This window comes from Panthera uncia, assembly GCF_023721935.1.
Source record: "Panthera uncia isolate 11264 chromosome B2 unlocalized genomic scaffold, Puncia_PCG_1.0 HiC_scaffold_24, whole genome shotgun sequence".
NCBI lineage: Eukaryota > Metazoa > Chordata > Mammalia > Carnivora > Felidae > Panthera > Panthera uncia.
The window spans coordinates 51,133,342-51,151,386 of NW_026057580.1; positions in this window are offsets into that span (position 1 = coordinate 51,133,342).

The window sequence follows — 18,045 nt, forward strand, 5'->3', positions numbered from 1 at the left end:
ATTTTGGAATTAACTTAGGCATTATTTATCTGGAGAGACTAGATCTGTCAACTTGCTTCACACTTGTTACCTGTGACCTCTTTTGATTTGTTTCTTGGGTTTGAAAGGAGTATTTCTTTTTAACAATCATTGTTATCAACTATCTCAGTCATATAGGCTTTTCTACTTTCAATGCTGTATTGACATGTTAGGTGGCTTGACCATTTCGACTGAATTGTTGCTTAAATACGTAATATATATAAATATCGTCCTAACAAAAACAGTTTACAGGTATCTTCTGACTTTGAATATGCCCATCTGCATCTGTGAACATACTTTCTTTTTTTTTTAATTTTTAAAAATGTTCTTATTTATTTTTGAGACAGAGAGAGACAGAGCATGAGCAGGGGAGGGGCAGAGAGAGAGGGAGACACAGAATCTGAAGCAGACTCTAGGCTCTGAGCTGTTAGCACAGAGCCTGCCTGACGCGGGGCTCGAACTCACAGACCTTGAGATCATGACCTGAGCTGAAGTTGGACGCTTAACCGACTGAGCCAGCCAGGCGCCCCCCCGTGAACATACTTTCTATGGGAGAACTTCAACTATATTGATAATCTTTTCCATCTTAATAAAATACCAGCAAACAATCCCTTAGTCAAGGGAAATATCAAACCCTAACTCTGCCTTCAAGGAGTTTCTAGTCTGTTATGGAAGATGAGATTAGGACACAGAAAACAATTTTAGAAAAAACTGCACCATAAGATGTAAAATTAATTAAACAAGAAGGCTGAGGTGGCTTTAATAACATGGAGGCCTACGTAAGCAAAACGAAATTTAAGCCTGTGAATGCCTCAAGGTTATGCAATCACATCAGTCACAAGCAACCAACTAGGCTTTAAACTACAGCAGTCACATAATTTCTTTTCTTTGTTTCTGCATTTTCTATATACGTCTTTACCCTGGCTCCTCTTAGTGGAGCACACTAACCACTTCTGTTTTGGTGCTGCCCAATTTGAATCAATTCTTGCTTAAATAAACTACAAAGTTTTTAGGGCGCCTCAGTTTATCTTTTAACAAAGGTATAGAAATAGAGGTTCAGAAAAGAATTGGCTGAATAATACACAGACCTTTCTTTATAGCTTATTTGAAAACGTCTACCAAAGAGCATTTATTTCAGTGTTAAAGCAGGCAGTAGTCAGAATTATAATAACTCCCCAGACTTTTTTTTTAGTACAATCTCTATTTTCTAAAGAGCTCTCAGTTGATCCTCACAACAATCCTGTGAGATAGACGAGACTTTTGCTTCCATTTCACAGAGGAAGAAACTAAGATTCACAAAGGTTAAATCATTTGTCCAAGGTCATAAACCTAAAAGCGATATTGCAGTACTTGACCCTACACCAGGGATTCCTAGCTTAGAGATATTTTCTCAAATAAATGCTGCAAGGTTTCATGTCACCTAAGTCTTTTATAATTATGACTTTGTATTTATGAGTATTACCTTTTTATTCACATTAAAAGGAATCAACTCTGGAACACAGACCTACTCTACCTGGGTACTCAGAAACATACAAATAGTTATTTTTCAAAATGAGTTCTGTGGAACTCAAAGAAGGGGAGAAATGGAAATACAAAACTGGGGAATACTGTATACTACAGGCCTCTCTGGGAGACTTACAGTGTCTGTGGTAGAGGAAAGACTCAGAAAAATACTACAAAAAATAAATGTATTTACTTACTGGTTTTCCAAACTAATTTGTATCTGGATCATCCTTTTTACCTCATCTATTAACAATTTCTATATTTATACTAAATTAGGGCTTATTTCAGAAATCTCTTAGTTAAGAGCGGGATTAAAAAAATAAGCCTAGTTTGAAATTCCCAGTGCCAAATTAGGTAGTAAATGCCTGGAATATGAATCTTATGCCCCTTTAACTTTGAAGGTCTCTGTAAAGAGAGAAGAGGATCTTTCAGTGTCTTTTTTCCATCTGCTTCCATCCTTTGGCTGTTCCAGAGCCGTTAACCACCATGCTGTGATGGTTTGAAGTAAACCAGCCTCGCTATGAAAAACTTTGATAGACTCAACATCTCTTTATTTTCCTCCCTGTAGTGATCATTGTGGCACAAAATGATTTTTGAGGTTATGGGATAAGAAAAAAGTTCTATGAAAACAGGTCTTATTGATCCTATTGCAGGAGATCTTATCACCGAGGACGGAAGATGCAGTTACTGAACTGCTTTTTACCAGCCTATGGAAAGGCCGATGCATTAAGTTGAAAAGAATGGGCTTAGATCATAAATCTGTTCTTCAGGGAAATTACAGATTCAAGCTCTTTGAAGATATTTATTCCTTCAAAGTTCTTAATGTATGTTTATTCATTTCCCCAAGTTGATTTCAGGCACAAAGATAAGAAGAAAAACTTAATTCTTTATTGTGGCCATGCCTGGTCAGTGATTAGTATGAAAATGCTTTCTAAGTTTTCCAAAATGCTTTTAAAATAACCATATTTTCTGCTTTCATTGGCGTGCTTCTGTGTGGCCGATACTAGCCTAAATCTTGTTATTTCGTGAATATTATAAAATAAAACCCCAAAGAAAAAAGGCTGAAAGGAAATTCACCAAACTATTAACAATGATGGTTTTCTTAGAAAAGTGGAACAGTGGGTAATTATAGTCATTTTTTCTAATATTTTACATATTTTTCACATTTTCTACAATATTATTATAATACCATATGTTACTATGAAAATCAGAAAAAATATACTGAAGTTGTGTAAAATTTAAAATTGGTGTCCCATTTCTCCCTAAACTCCAGATACAATTTAGAGTTTTTGTTTTTCCTTTCATCACCACCTTTAAAAAAGGGGAGGGGGCAAGGTGAATATATAATTTTTCCAATAGTAACACTTTGCTAAAATTAAATGATCACATAATGATGATTAAACATCTAGGTCTGCCTCCAATAAAGAAGTGAGGAATGGCCTAATTACTGTAGTTTGCCAGGAAAAACCTATTCATTTATCATTTCACCGAACATTACAACCAGAGTTTCACAAAAAGAACATTTTTCAATCTATAATTTCCCTCCCTCATAAACTGAGGTTCCTGTTGAGCAGACATGAGGGATTTAGCTGACACTGGCTGAGGAGAGCCCTCCAGCCTTCACAGAGGACCTGGGGAGACTAATACCTATTTACATGCTTCAGGTCTTAGGAGTTACTGTCCGGAAAAATCTGAGACTGGGCATCTATCAGCCCCCACCCCCCTCTGTGTTTCTTGTATACATTTGTTTCTGATATAAAATTTGCTTTTCTATTGGTTTTAATATAAGCAAGACCAGGAAGACTTTACAGGAGAGATTTGGGTAGGCAATTGAAATTATTTTTTCCCTACTAAGAGAAACTGGAAATAAGTTTGTACGAAGAAGTAAGACTTCTCTTTGAAGATATGGGAGGAAATATTGTATGTATATCTAATATATCCCTGGGATCATCCCCTAAACTCCATGCTCAGGTGCTAAATTTAGCCAGTCTAGTTTGACATGATTTAAGTGATGTTCCTTAACTTCTCTGTGTCTGATTGTTAAGAAGGCTGATAAATCTTGATGACAAAATAAGTTTCCTGATAAAGCCAATATTAAATTATCTTGAAATTAATTTTATGGTTTATGAGCTCTCTAGACCCCTAGTTTTTCTCTCTGTATCTTTTTTTTTTACCACATTAATTGATACTATTTCATGAGCTGCCATAAGAACATGAGACAATTGTGAAATCCATATCCCTTACCAAACCAACACAAATGGTAAGCTATTCCTCTGGATATGTATATTAGCAGAAAATAAAAGAAGACACAAAGAAGAAAGCATATTGCTAAGGATTTGGCAGTGACTAAGTGTTTGGATGATCTAGTTGTCATGTTTCAATCTACTTTTTCAACCTTTCTCTGCAACTTATCTCTCATGAGTCCCTTACCTGTTTCCTAGACTCCCGCCCTGTGCTTCATGAGGCGTGGTTTGATATAGGTGGTTTTGATACCGTCTTCTTCTCCTGCTCCCCTTCCTGGTTTAAAACCATTGCTCTAGCCATGCTACATTTTTTGGATACTCTGAACGTTGGCCTCCTTATAAATTCTGTCTTACCTAGGTGTTTCCTCATTTATAATGTTCTTCTCACCACTTCTCTGCTCCATTTCCTACTAGATACCACACATCTTTTAAGAGTTAGCTCAAGCACCATCACCTCTTAAAGATTTCACCACCTTCCTCTGTGCTCCCACTGTAGTTTGAAATGTCTTCCTTTCGGCAGATGGGATACACATGGGATATGTTATAATTATTTATTTACATGTCTGTTTCCTCCATTAGGATGAGAGTGCCTTGGTATCAGATGGTGGCTTATTCATCTTTGTGTCCCCTTACTTAGCAGAGTCTGGGAAGACGTAGGTTCACAATGTTAGCTGGATGATTCTTTGCTGGATGAATTGTGGATCTGAAAGCTATATATAAAAATTCTACCAGGTGTGGTTGGGGAGAAAAGAGTTTTAAAATAATTATAGACATGGGCTGTATGTTTTCAAGAGAGGACTGATCCATATGGCACATCATAGGCAATTGAGGAATACTACTGTGTAGAAGTGGAGAACAGTGAGAGAAGGAGTAGGTTTTCTGATAACAAATATCAATTATTTTAAATATTTTTCTTAGTCTTACTTAAGCTGTCTTCTGCCCCTTTATTATACATTCATCTACTAGATAAATGAATTTAATATAAAATGAGGTCACTGCTTCTAACCATCATGTTTTATGCTTCCTGCTATCTCACATAGAATGAGGAAATTCCAAGAAATTCAGTATTTTCCTGATCCTTTCCAATCTGCGTCTATACACCAAGCTCATATAAGCAACCCAGATGCCTTGATGGGAGACTAACCTTGCTGGCCTTTGTGTACCTGGAATGCTTAATGGTCTTATGGTGACAAAAATGACTTTAAAGATATTGAATTAAAGCCATAGATGTTTCATTAAATGGGACAAAACACTGCCTAAATTAGAGGAATAATGTGCATTTTTAGTATGTTAGTGGAGGAATGTGTGTAGAGGGGAGGAGGTGAGAAGGGGTATGATTACAGTTACCTATTTCCTGGTTATTTCTCAGACATTCCAGACTTAAACTCTCCAAAGACGCGAGTCACCACACCAAGTTTCTTTAAACTTTTTTTCCCCGTTTACAAAATTGAGTGCTCTGCTGGGTGCTGCACTCTACAATCTTGATTTCCTTCCTAATTGCACAAGTGGCTCAGCTCTTACAATACCATATTTCTGTTCATTTGCATTTATACAATATACTTCACCGTGTGCTTCAAATGCACCATTTGAATGTTGAGTCCTGTCTCCATCTTTAGGTTCTCATAATGGCCGAGCCCATGAATAGGGCAAGTCTGAGGAGAGCTGCTATAATCTCAATATGAGACTGTCTTCTTACAACCGGCCAATATTCAGCTGACTTCTGAGGTGATGCTGAGCAGTAATTCAAATGGAAGAACACAGCAATAAGTAGAGGGAAAGAACACCCAAGGTGATCATTTAGAAATCATTTTGAGGTCAGAATAAAAGAACATGGGATTTGTTTTATTTTATTCCAAACACCATATAATCAAAAGGGTCTCAGGCTCCCAGGGAGTTCACTACATGAGGTTGCTTTATAAAACTGCTGAACAAAGCCGAAAAGAATTCTTGCCTTGCATTCCCTTCCGAACCCACATACTTGTTTTCAAATACAATGAAGGGGTCTCTCCGGTCAAATAATATAATTTCACCAAATGCTATAACTTCAGTTTCTATGGAAGTCCTGTTGATCAAATATAGGGTGAATTTGAGGTAGCAGAGCATATTCATAATGTGATTTATCATATTTACTACATCGTGAATTTTGAGCACATTCTCTTTTTAGGTTAACTAAATAAGAAAAAAGCTTCTGGGTTGGCCTGAATGGCAGAATCACTGGAACCAGAGTTGGAGGCGTCTTGACAGAGTCATTCTGTACTGGCTTATGCTAAATATAGTTCCCTATGACAGGTTTTTAAAACCTCCACACTTTTCGCATTTTGGCTAGATACTTTGTTGTGGGTAGCTGTTCAGTGAATTGTAGGATGTTTAACAGCATCCATGGCTTCTACCCACTAGATGACAGTAGCATCCTTCCCCAGTTATGACAACCAAGAAAGTCTCCGGATATTGCCAAATGTCCCCTGGGGGAAAAACGTTGCCTTGGTTGAGAATCACCACTCTATAATTACGATCTTGGTAACTGTGACCAGCCTCCTTGGGCAATGTTATTCAAGAAGTATAAAATCTAATATAAATCTATTTATCTAATAGATAAAGTGTTGAGGTTTGGCTTATATTGTGGAGAGTGAACATTTGTTAAATATCTCTAGTTCACAGCCAAAGTGGCCTGAGCTTTCAGAGTCAGTGTAGCGATTTTCTCACCAGGCTATGTCCAGTAAGTACATGGTCTCAGACTCCTTCAGATCTCTCAGTGCAGGCCAGATAGAAGCATAGACCACTTACCCCATAGGCTTTCCAACAAAGGACTATTGGTTCCATATGTAAAATCCTTCTAACCTGAATAGATTATTACCTTTACTTTGGACTATTCGTCTTATCAATAGGGTATCAACAGTGGTGCTGCTCTGTAATATTTCAAGTTAGAATACAAATCGTATACTTTTTTTTTTTTTTTGATGATTCGCAAGTTGGATTTATAAATCTGTTCTCACCTGAAGTAATAAACCCAGAATTTAATTTATGGAAACTGCCAGCAAATCTTACCAGCCTGCTATTGATTTATAAGTCTTTCTTCTTTCTAATGGTAGTTGTAACCAAACTATTTTTAGTGTTTTGTAAGTCCAAAAATTAATTTCCATATCCTTAAATGGATTTGCAAATCCAGATATAGATTTACAAGTCTTGAAACAGATTTTCAAATCATGCCAATAAATCCTAAATAAAAAGACTTGATTTACAAACCTGGATTTTACACCTGGTTTCCAGGAAGTGATTATAAATCAGGAGTTGGGAGGACCCCTGGCAGAATGAGCCTGCATTGTCTCTGGGAAGTCCTGCTGTCTGCATTGAATCGCACAGGCCTGATTTACAAGCAGTAACCCCAAGCCTGCAGAGGCTCCTCTGATTCTGACATGCCAGTGCTGTTGAGGGAAGAGGGCCACATCCCACAGGCTGGCTAAAACGGCCACTAATCAGAGTGAAGACAGCAAACCATTCATCTTTGTCACAAGTGGGAAGTGGCGTCAGGTAGTGGAGATTCCCAGTTCTACCTGAGTAAAGCAGCAGAGAGCTACACAAGGTATTCGGCATGATTCTAGTCAGCATGAGTGCTGACATTATGCTTCACAGCCCAGAACCCCAGATAGGGTGAAGAGTGTGTGTCCTTCCTCAGGTGGGGCCAAGGACAGGCATCTCTGCTTTGTCCCGTTGTCATCATTATGCTTCTGAAGATGTCTGGCCCATGAAGGGTATGCACCAAAGTAAGGGCAATGGTTATTCTGGGGAATGGGATGAGAGTGGGTGGGTGGGTGGAGAAGGGGGAAATTTCACTTCTGCTTTATTCACTTCTGGGATATTTGAATTTCACAGTGAGCATATATTCATTTCATAATTAAAAAAAGAATAGGGATTTTTATCAGGGAAATAGGGCGTTTTGTTTTTGTATGCTCTTTAGTAACTACCCGAAGTAAACCACCATCACACAAGGCTCCTTCATTAACTAGCATTCTGCTCCACTCTTCATATGTGCCCCTTCACATTTATAAAGCAGATTAGAATCCTTTCATAGAGTGTTTTCCTGTTTCCTCATCCATTTCCTGTGAACCAGCAGAGCAACAATTATGTTCCAGATGTGTAAAATGAAGATTCCAGAAATAAATGACTTGGCTTTTTCCAAAACAATATTTGAATGGCAGAGACAAAATTTAGACTTTGGATTTCTGGTTCCAAGACCAGTGCTCATTCTATGACACCATGTGTCATGTCACACACAGACCTTCTCACTGTAGAGGCTGAAGGATACCCTGTCTTCTCTTGCCCGGTGATCCTAGCTGCTATTTACCACTGTGTTATGTCATAGTCTGTGATCCCATTGACGCATTGTCAGTGATGATCTTTGAAAACTGTGACCTATTGAAATACTCTCTTCCCTCTCTCGTACCACTCCACTGAGCCAAGTTGAGTCCTTCAGCAATTCTGCCTAATTCCCTCAAAAACCAGCCGAAACACCATTTTTTTTCTTTTCTTTCTTTCTTTTTTTTTTTGTTTTGGTTTGGTTTGTTTGTTTTTGTAAAGCTTTCCTGATCACTGTATCAGAGTGGTTCTTCGGATGATCAGAGCACTGATTGCTTGTTCATCTGACAGATAATTGTGTATCTACTCACCTGATGTCTTTGAGTTTTGTCAAGAAATTTCTCAGGAACTCTATATTTGTGTTGTGACTGCATTACTTACTGGAAATGAAGCTTGATGAGCCTCAGTCTGTCCAAATAATAATATATTTTAAGTTTCCTATCTACTGAAGACAGCCATTGTAATGCCCAAATGAGATAAGAGAAATTATTTTGCAAGGCTTAAGTGCTATGTAAGTTATATAAGCTGTGTAAGCTCCTAATGTAGTCCCATGGCTGACGATCTGAAAATTTTAAAAGTGGACAGGGGCAATAATGCTTAAAAGTAACTTTGATGGTGATTTGGACACAGTAAATTGCAACTCAATTACAAAGCACATGAATGTGAATTATGTAAATTTGAAGAGTATAATATAAAATATTAATATTTTACTTTTAAATTTTGAGATGAAGGAAGTCTTTCAAATTTAAAAAAGTTGCCAAAATTATACAGTTTCAAAGCTGAGTCAATTATAAACTGTGTATATGTTGTTACTTGGCATTGCCATTTTAGCTGGTAAAGAGAAAGAATTCACCTGTGTCAGAATAACATGAGCCATGCCTTTATTCCATGTGTTGGAATATGTTATTTTAAATTTACTTTATTAAAATGAAATAACATAAAGACTCATTAAATACACTATTTACATTTTCATCAAGCAGTGGTGTTATCATTAAGGCCATGAATATCCCTCCTCCCTTGTCTATCTTCCAAAATGATAACCTTGCAACATAATTTACTAGTAATAAAATATCACTTTACTGTGCTATTACTTAGCAAAAATAAATCTGGGAAATATTAGAGATAATCCTGAGTAAACTAAGAAGGAACAGCAAACCAGTCTTCCTTTTAAATTCTTTAAAATTGTCATATATACAGTCAAGGATAATTGGAAAAAGTTGATAAGATTGAGGGGACAAAGCTGTATGATAAACATCACTGTGGTGTGCCTGCTCCTGACTACAATGAGGAGAGCAGAATTCACTCTGAGAATAAAAGCCTCTATTTAAATTTTTTCATATGAATTAAAAAATGGGCAGAAGACAAGAATGGACATTTTTCCAAAGAAGATATCCAGATGGGCGACAGACAAATAAAAAGATTCTCAACATCGTACTCATTATCAGGGAAATGCAAATAAAAAAACTACAATGAGGTATTACCTTGCACCTGTTGGAACGGCTAAAATCAAAAACTTAAGAAACAAATGTTGGCGAGGATATGGAGATAAGGAACCCTCTTACACTGTTGGTGGGAATGCAAATTGGTGTAGCCACTGTAGAAGACATTGTGGAGGTTTTAAAAAATTAAAAATAGGACTACCCCACAATTCAGTAATCGCACTACTGCATATTTACCCAAAGAATACAAAAACACTAATTCAAAGGGATATGTCCACCCCTATGTTTATTGTAGCATTATTTACAAAGGCCAAATTATAGAAGCAACCCAAGTGTCCATCAATAGATAAAAAGATGTGACACACACACACACACACACACACACAATGGAATATTATTCAGCCATAAAAAGAATGAAATCTTACCATTTGCAACAACATGGATGGAGCTAGAGACTATAATACCAAGCAAAATAAGTTGGTCAGTGAAAGACAAATGCCATATGATTTCACTCATATGTGAAATTTAAGAAACAAAAGAAATGAACAAAGGAAAAAAATAGAGACAAAACAAAAAATAGATTCTTAACTATTGAGAACAAACTGATGGTTACTAGAGGAGAGATGGATGGAGGGATAGGTGAAGGGAATTAACAGTACACTTATCATGATGAACACTGAGTAATGTATTGAATTGTTGAATCACTATATCGTATACCCGAAACTAATATAACACTGGATGTTACTACACTGGAATTGAAATTTTAAAAAAATCAAGACTAGAAAGGATAAAAAATTTTAAAAAGTTGACTGATATTAGTCTTAAATTTTGCAAGGGTTGAAATATCTCTTTAGGATGACTCTCTTGCATAAAATCTGATTTTCCTGCAATAAATGTGGTAAAGATATAGCCCCTAAAGATTGGACACTGGAAAACAATATCAGTGAGACTGTAACCTTTAAAATGATGTCTTTTATTTCCAAGATGTTTATCTTTCTATATCTAGATTATCAACTTGAAAACAGAATGCAAGAAACAGAAAAAAGAATATTTTGTATTCTTTGTACTTCCTCAATATCTAGTAAACAGGTACTCAATGGATATTTGGAATAATTGATTGAAAATATATACCTCTGTTGTGCATAGAATCTCACCCCATGGATGATTTTAAAAGATTATTTAAAAAATGGGGTGCTTTGTCCACAATAAGTCACTGATTTGTACCTGGGCTTATAGCTAAGATGTGATTTGAGAAGGCCTGCTGATTGCTAAATGATTGTTTCAATCTTTGCTTGTTGTAAGAAGCCCTTTACCCGATGCCACAGCGTGCTAAGAGATGCTCTCCAGTCTAAACAAATAAATCAGATAATCCTAACATTGTATAAGAATCCATGGAGTTAATGAAAACCTTAACAGGGAAATGTGCAATAAAAATATTTATATGGATCACTTAATCTAATGAACAGAAAAAATCTATAGACCTGTGGGTCTGTACATACAAGCAACATCTCCTGTCACCACTTGCCCTCCATGGTATTTAGTACCACTGAATTGACAAATACATACCATGTGTTAACTCAAGGTAGGTATAAATTTTCTAACAATATTGGGTATTTACAATAACCAACAGACCTAATTAAAAGGTAATTAAAAGGATATGCTTCTTCTTTTTTTTTAAATGAGAATAAAGTCCAAAGGGTTGTGAACTTGGATGAAAGAAACTTACAACTGTAATTTCACTAACCTCTAAATAAAATTTCACATTTACGTCTGTTATGAATGTATGCAACAAACCACTATAGCAATGAATAGTATTTGTGAGTCAACACAAGGTATTTGCATATATTACTGTTAATACATATCTTGAAATACCATGTGTGCTCATTTCTATTTTGAAATGATGGTAGGTATTACACAAATCCACTAGTCCTCATTATTAAATGCATTAGCAAAGATGTACATAGATCACTATATTGCAAATTAAAAAATGTGATGGCTTTGTGATAAAACTACTTTCCTTTATAATCCCACTTATTTTATGTTCTACATTTAAGAACATTTCTATGAAGAAATGCAGAAGACTCACAAGACTCTCAAAAGGGCTGTGGCCCAGGAAAGGTTAGGAAGCCCTGATCTAGGGGCACCTGGATGGCTCAGTTGGTTAAGCCTCTGACTCTTGGTTTTGGCTCAGGTCACGATCTCACAGTTCATGAGTTGGAGCCCCGCTGTCAGGCTCCATGCTGACAGTGAGGAGCCTGCTTGGGATTCTTTCTCTTTCTCTCTGTCTCTCAAAATAAATAAACTTGAAAAAAAAAAAGAAATCTTGATCTCATGGCAGTCATAGTATTGTCTTTATTTGGAAATTAACTGGTCATATGTTTTGAAGACAAGTAGCCTAACTCACAGTTGACAAAGAAAAGATCCCTTTACTGACCAGGTCTATTATGATTATAAGTTGGAGACTACAAAGGGAACATTTTGTTACTACTATGTGTCAGAAATGTCTACATCAGAAAAGAGGTCATAACCATTTTGCTCTTTGTGGTTTTTCCCCCATACATTGATTAAAAAGCATTTTTAATTATATCTATTTGGACCTTCTCAGCAATGGGTAAATAATCTTTTAAACAGAAGCATGACTTTAATTCTTTGTGCCTTATGTACAGGCATGAGATTTGCCATGTAGCGATATATACAGTGATTATGCTTTACAAAAGAGTAATGGCAGTGACAATAACTCCCAAAGCTGCTTTTGTTCATTGAAATGAGTGATATTTGTTGCTTTAAAGAATATTTCCTAATTATATATGGCTCTTTCCTTGCCAAGTGCTGACCAGACCTGGCCTTCCTTTTCCAAGCTGACAGAAGGTTTCAGGTTGAAAGGGATTTGGACTTGAAACTGAATTTCTAATCTGACCAGCTCCCCAAATGGGGCTCCTGTTCTTGGCAAAATGCTCTCTGCATATTTCCAGAAAGTCATCAATTATTCAGAGGGACCTTTCAAATGCCAACAGCTTAAATAAGAAAATGTGCCATGACAGAAGGAAGCAAGAATGGAGAGTCTCAGGCTAAGCTGATCCTGCTAAAAGAAAACTTTCTGTACCAGCGCTTTAGTCCCAGGAAGGCTTTTGACCCAGTGACTCCTTAGATCAGCTGAGTCAAGAGGGGTTCTGAGCGCTGTGAAGCTTTTAACCCATTTGCCCTGAAGTGAGCAGTCTGCAATACCGATTCTTCTTATGTCTCACACTGTATTCCCTGAGAAGCACTAATGAACGTCATTTGATTCTATATTGAAACTGCATACTTCATGCTTCGATATTGATATGATTCTTTCAAATTCAAAGTTTCAGGAAAAAACTGGACCTAAAAAGTTGATTCCCACTCCACCCCCCCCAATTCATTTATTTTTTAATAGATATTAAATGTCTACCATGTGCTTGGCATTATGCTAGCTGCCATGGCAGACACAAAGTTTGCTCTAAGAAAATTCAATCTAGAAGAATAGATTGGACAAGAACACAATGATTGTAGGTGTCTGAGTTAAGAGGTTCATGCCTTAAGAGATGTAAAGTAAATCTCTCATTGTTTAGAAGATTGGTAAATCCTTAGATTCCCAAATATCACTACAATCGACAGTATCTTTGGCTTTTTCATTTGTAAAATGAGAAATTATAAAATGTAAATTGTTGCTTCATGTGGTTTAAATGAGATTATGTATCAAAAGAGGACAATACCTTGTAGATATCTGAGGCTTGGCTAATTCACTGGTAGAACAACTCACTCCTCTTGGATAGTCTTTTAGTGTATGCAACTCAAATGATATCACACCAAATCAGGTGATTTTTGGTCACTCCTGGATGAGCCTTGAGTATTAAACTGATGTCATAATTAAACTATTATGGGAATTAAGGAAAAGTTAACATAAGGATGTCTTCAAGGAAAAAGTAGATTTTGCCATGGATCTTGAAGAGGCAGTAAATGTCTAAAGAGCAGAGAGGGAAGAGATGGTTGGAAATGGTTTCTGGCAGAGAGAATAGTATAAGGGAAAACAGAGTTGGGTGACTATGACACATGTGCAAGAAACAGTGAGGCTTAGTTTGTGTGGAACATAATACTTGCATTATAGAGTAGTGAAGAGATGGATATAGGAGAGTAGATTAGGCCATATTGTGGAAGTTCTTCATTTAGTTAACATTTGGGGGAAAATATGTAATGTGACTTAACTGGGTCAGAAAATTAGTTAACTGGGTGCTTTGGAAAATTAGTTTGGTATATCATGTAGAATGAATTGGAAGGCGCAAGTAATATTCAAGGGAAGAGAGAGACTGCATTATTCCAGCTAGGGAATAACACAGGAATTCAGTAGCTAGCTCAGGGCCTGGCTGAAAAGAGCCAATGATGTTAGGATGATATGAGCTTGGACTGTGGCAGTGGGAGAGGGAGGCATTCAAGAAGCTTTGCAGAAGTGCGCCTTACTAACTCAGCATCAGATTTATAGGAAACAAGGGAGACAATGTCAAGATATTTTGGAGGTTTGTGGCCCCGGTGACTGAGAGGAAGAGACTGAAATAACAGACAAAGAATTTGGGATCAGGAAGATGGAGTAGCTCAGGGTTAGGTCAATTTGGGGTATGCTGAAGTTAGGTTGTGAGTGAGGCTTCTGAGTGGAGGGGACTACCTGCAGTTAGTAATTTGGAAATGGAGCTAGAGGAAAGATAAGGATTCAAGTATACACTTATGCATCATTTCAAAAGAGGGAATTTTGAAGCTATAGAAAGTAATAGGATTCCTGAAAAGATAAAGAAAAGATGAAAGCTGAGGCTAGAGCATTAGCACATGTCAACTGTTGGTATAAGGGTGTGGATGAAGGCATTGTGGGAGCAGGGGTTGGAAGAGCCTACAGGGGTCAGGCAGGTAACTTAAAGAGGAAGGGGAGCCTGAGGTCAGAGCATGCTTGCCAACTGAGTATGAGGTGGGGACTAAGGCACTAAGGAGGTGGGTGTGTCTTAATGGGGCCGCTGAGATTCAGTTTTGATGAGTAGGCCCAGTGTTGCCGGATCTTCTGAGTTTTCAAAAGAAGTCATAACTCTAGATTACAATGGGAGTAATAGGATTATAACACATTAAATTATACTTTTAAAAACACTGTGAAGGACAAATAGAACATATTTGTGGGCCTGGACTACACCAAGGGTCATGGAACTCTCCTTAAGCAGAGAATAGTCAGACAAGTAGGACTGGGGCCAAGTTCTCATTCACAAGGATTCATTAATTCCTGTGACACTATGGGAAGTGAGAATTCCAAGTTGATCGGGTTACATCTTTCTGGGAAGCTAAGGAGGATAAGAAGTGAGAGTGGTGCATTGAGTCTGATGAGTAGGAGGCAGCTGGTGACTTTCTAATGAGCAGTTCCAGCAGCAAGGTAAAGTTAGAGGTCAAATGAAGAGAGAGACATAGCCAAAGAGGGGAGAACTCTGAGAAGTTATGCTGTGTCGATAATCTTACATTGCTATTGCTGGGATAGCAGATGGGAAGTCTTTAGTAGCTAGGACCACTGATTAAGAACATTTCATGAGGAAAATAAAAAAGACTTTCCAAATTACTACATTATTATGAGTGAATTAGGAGAGCAATTTGATCACTTGGAAAGTGCTCCTCTTTCAATAAATGTAAAATATGGATTCTTGCTGAGATTTCTAAGCTGCTTCATCTAAATTATATGCTAAAGTAGAGAAACAGATGTTAAATATGATTAAAACCAATTACAAGTTCCACAGTACAATACTGTGTTTTACTTACATTAGTCTCCCTGCTAGCTTAGGTGCCATCCGTTTTGCCTTTATTTCCTATTCATAACTCCAGGGTAAGCAACATGGGGGATTTAAGCAGTTCAGACTGGAGCCTGACAGGAATACACGGATTCAAATAGAATTGCCTCAGCAAATCTAAACATCTAACATAAGGCTTACTGGAGAGGGAGGTGGGGTGGGGGTGTCCTGATTTTACATATAAAGCAGATGATTGAGTTGCTGACCTGACATATCCGTGCTTGTATCAAAACTGAATTTTGACTCCATAGTGGGGTGGGATTTTCTGGATTTTATTATTTTTAATCTTTTCAGTGGGTTATTGCTAACTTGAGCATTATGACTGAAGCCTACTTTTTGTCATTCAGGGATTGGAAATGGACTACATCAGTCTCCTATGATTCTCCTTAAATTTCCTGAGAGGAACAGTCTCATGGTTTCTGATTATCTTTTTTGGGAAACTGTTGGCCAACTTTAGGATTGGCTGGCCTGTATCAGACAACCATTCCTAGCCAATCGCTTTCAGTGAGGGTTTGGGAAGACAGCTGATAAAATATGTTTGTGTCTTGTGTGAGGACTTTAGGCCTGGAGCATTTGCTTGAATGGGACCGTAGACAGTATACCTCAGTAAATATCTGTTAAATCAATGACTGAAGAATGAATGGAGTAGTTTGTGTTATGATTGGATGTGTTTGTAAATGTGATAAAAATGTTTTCACATTTGAGACTAAGTCCACTTATATATTTTTCAATTATTGCAATTGGAAAAATAAATGAGGGAAAACATTTGTGCTGAAGCAGCATCTGATAAAAAAACAGCCATATTTCTTTTTAGGTCTTTAATAGTAAAATATATCCTGAATTCTTCTTAATCTCCAGTCAGTCATGGGTTGTGTGCTCAATAGCCTTCTCCCATAGTCTTTCTTCTCTTTGTGTAAAATAGGGCTGATAGAGAAATCCAAGTTGATTTAAACATATATCTTTCTTACAAAATGAGTCAATTAATAGTTTAAAACTCTTGATTTCCTAGGACTCAACTCTTATAAGAAACTGATTACCATAACTCATTTTCAGAGTCAATTCTTTTAATTCTAATTAGAAGTTTCTGAGGAGTCCTGAGTACTTGTAATTCATACATAATGTGAACTATGCTTGAGTTATTCATTGGCTTGTTGTTGTGCAGTTGTTTTTTTAAATGACCTCAATTTCTGAATGGATAGAGACCTCAGTCTCCTATTTTCTTAACTTCTTCCACCTTCTTTCCATTAAACATTGTTATCCATTCCAAAGTGATCGATGTGGTTTCAGTGATAGTGTCTTGGTTTCTTTTATTTTTTTTTTAAGTCTTAGTTAATTTATTTAGCATTCTACATTATAGAGTATTGCTGTTGCACACATTTATTGGAATGAAATACATTCTGGCATGACCCCAAAATATTGTCATTATTTTCCTTGATACCATTGGTTCCTCTTCCATTCAGTGGTAGTTTGTAGATATTGAGAACCCATGATGCAAAAGGGAAATGCCACTGTATATTCTGAAGCTGTACTTGGTGGGAGTCAATGATTCCTATTTCACAGAAATAGGTGGTGATACATGTATGGCAACTTAATGCTGACCTTTTCTTCTCAAAGCAGAGAGAGGGTAATATTCAGGATAAAAACACAGATAGACAGAGAAGAAGCTGCGGGGAGCCAGGAGAAGGCAGCGGAACTGGGAGAGTGGCAGGCCTTGGGTCAAACTATTACTGACTTTTGAATAGTCAGTTTTGAATAGAATGTTTAGAAAATCAAGGACAAATTGATAAAAACCTAAAAAGTATTGAAATGAGTGATTGTAAGAAGGTATGCGACAAACCGGCCAGCCAGTGGAGATCACATTAACCACAACAGGGCTGCCAAGCTGGAGATAGGACAGAGGTAGGCACAGATGGGCTTGAAGAGTAGTGGCTGAAATCAAGAGTAAGGCTGACCACCCAAGAGTGAGGGTATAGTGAACCAGTTAGCTGCATGTCTCATGGCAAATTGTTAGTCTCCATGACATTTAGTCCATTCCCTTTAAGAAGCTGGGACCCAGTTCTGTGTCTCAGTAGGTGCTATAAATCATATATACTTCAGATCAGTCACTCTCATTTGGGAGTGATATGGCTCTCCAGGGGACATTCAACAATGTTTGAAGATATATTTACTCATCACAACTGGCTGGTGTTACTGGCAACTAGTGGGTAGCTGTTAAACACTGCATAATACATAGGACCCCTACCTTGCCCCCCAACAAAGAATTATCTGATCCAACATGTCATCAGTCTTAAGTTTGAGAAAGTTAATGAAAGACATTCTTAAGGACCCATCTGCTGTGTGTTGGCCTCACATTACATATTGACTGTAATGATATCTCTTCCTAATCTTCCCCACTGCCACAGTTACACCACCTCCTTCCTTTTCTTCCCAACCCCCCACTCATACTTTGGCAGATTTTTGAAAATTGCATCCAGAAGGAATTATTCTGGAGCCTCTGAATATTTTGAAAATGTTCTTCAATAATTCAATTCAATCTAGTTCAGCAAACATTTAAGTTTCTACTCATAAATGTTGTGTTGTCATTCCTATATAGGGGAATACAGGGGTTAATAAGCCCGGGTCTCTGTCCTATATGAGATCCTATATGAGATCATAATTTAG